General features: G+C 38.3%; 1 non-coding gene across 1 annotated transcript; it reads left to right on the forward strand.

Annotated features, from left to right (window-relative positions):
* Window positions 1-1,653: 1,653 nt before the first annotated feature.
* On the forward strand, window positions 1,654-1,871 carry LOC125089358 (small nucleolar RNA U3). Its single transcript, XR_007123924.1, has one exon. It is a non-coding gene; the product is annotated as a small nucleolar RNA U3 (small nucleolar RNA).
* Window positions 1,872-2,381: the final 510 nt, after the last annotated feature.

A 2,381-nucleotide genomic window follows, 5' to 3' on the forward strand; every position in this document is an offset into this window, starting at 1 on the left:
GTTCTGTTATTAATAGAATCCTCATGAATTATATGGGCAGGTCACTTGATGTCGCCAATTTAGTTTTGAAAAAAACCTTGTTTTACTTATCACCTCAGAAGATAAGTTCTCAAGCTTCAGCATGCATTAAAATCACCCTGGTGGCTTGTTCAGCTAAGAATTGATGGGCCCCACCCACAGGCTTTCAGATTCAGTAGATTTGGAATGAGACCCAAGGACTTGCATTTTCATCAAGTTCCCTGTTGAGGTTAACACTGCTGGTCTGGGAACCTCACACTGAGAACAATTATCTTAGACTAACTTTGCTTGTATAGTCCTTATGAATTTCTGCTTTTATTCCTGTCCTTTCTGACCATTGCTTCCCATCTTTGTTTTCTCAGCATGTGGAGGCAGTGAGGAGTGTTAAATTCTGCCTCTTTCAGAAGATGGAGAGTTAAAAGTTGAAATTTATCTCCTTAGGAATATAATTTAAATAACATTTAAAATAACAGGCAATCTATCGATCTTGCAGTGTAATAGTATGTAACACTCCTTGCTGGCTGCAACAGCCTGGGTTTTTACTCTTTAACTATTTCACATACATTGTTGTATAAAATATAAAGGGGACTTGAGTTCTATAGGGGAGGGCATGAAAAGGCAAGAGGGAATTCACAGTTTGTGTTTCCAGAGCGACAAGGCAAACATCTATTCTGGAATAACTATTTATAAGGGACTATCCATTTATAAAGCAGTTACTTAAGCTGGTTAAAAGTAATTTGTAGTTTTAGAGAATATTCTCAGGATTTTGGTTCTAGAAGCTTCCTGACCTTATTAGCTATGCCTATAATTTATTTGCTTTGGTTTCAGAAGAGGCTTGCTCTAACAGAATGTTGTGATTAATAAAATCTTCTTCAAACTCTGGCTGTTAGCTTTGCAATTGTATTTGCCAATGAATGAAATTTATAGAATTTTAACCTCACAAGTGATAATTCAGATTCACAAATGCAGAGTTCCATCTACTTTTTGAAACATTGTTTGATGGTTCATTGTGGACAACTTATTTTTCTTGTAAACTCTATTGCTCTGTTACCATGTTACATAACAAAGACAACCATGTTAACAAAGACAAATCCATTATTCATTTGTGCAGGAAAAATTAATTGAATGCCACCCTGTGCCAAGTCTTCTGTTTGGCAATGGCAATAAAATAATGAGCAAGACTGATATATTCTCTCTTACCCTGGTCTCATATTCTTGCAGGGAAGACAGATAAGTAAATAAACACTACCAATAAAACACTGTATCGTATGTAAAATGATAAACATATTCCAAGTAGGACTGATGGGATCTGGCAGTGAAGAGCTTCCAGAGTGCTTTGGCATAATGAGGAATGTGGCACCATACACATCTAAAGGAAATGAGAGCCATCTCTTTTTAATCACCTTTTTCATCACTTTAGATTAAAAAGTTGATAATCCTGGGGCACCTGGGTGGCTCAGTGGGTTAAGTGGCCTAATCTTAATTTCAGCTCAGGTCATGATCTCAATGTCCTTAGATCAAGCTCCACGTGGGTCCCAGTGAAACTGCTTGAAATTCCCTCTGTCCCTCCCTTCTCACTGTCCCCTCTAAAGAAAAAAAAGGAATAGTCCACATTCACATAAAAAAGAATGGGACAAGACTATACTTTCAGGGATCATTTCTATAGTTTGTTACTAGAGAAGTTTCTCTGAATGTGTAGAGTACCCAAAACCACGAGGAGGAGGCGTGGTGTTCTCTCCTGAGCGTGAAGCTGGCGTTTGGTGTTGCGTTTTTGTAACTGCCACTTGCCATTGATGATCGTTCTTCTTCCCTTTTGTGGGGAAGTAAGAGGGAGAGAACGCAGTCTGAGTGGAATAAAGTAAAAAAAAAAAAAAAAAAAAGAATGGGACAGAGGTTCTCAACTCAGCAGGAATTAGGCAATCATCCATCAGCTATAATAGAAATGAAAATTCAGAAAGACTTAATGATCTTCTAAAGTGAAGCATTTGACAAAACTTGTCTAAGAGGTTTAGAAGGGCTATTGGGCCCCTTACCATTTTTTCCCCCAAAGAATCCATTTTGTCTACAGCCGGAATTTCACAGCCGTAATCAACTATTGAAAACCAGAGTAACAGTATCTTCAGTTTGTAAAAATAACTGGGGAATAGCAGTAGACCAACTGAAAGCACCCTAGGGGGCTGCAGTGCAAAGCTTCCTGCACTTGTAAGATAATAGGATGAAATTCCCCATGGCCACCTGTTGTGCAAGATAAGGTCCCTTAAGGGATAAAATCCCAGGACAACGAACGAACGTTCTTTACCAGCTTTGACTTTTCTTCTCCCCACCTTGCCTTCTGGCTTCACTTACTATTTTTTTTTTTTTTG

The sequence above is a fragment of the Lutra lutra genome, chromosome 1, assembly GCF_902655055.1.
Source record: "Lutra lutra chromosome 1, mLutLut1.2, whole genome shotgun sequence".
NCBI classification, from domain to species: Eukaryota; Metazoa; Chordata; class Mammalia; order Carnivora; family Mustelidae; genus Lutra; species Lutra lutra.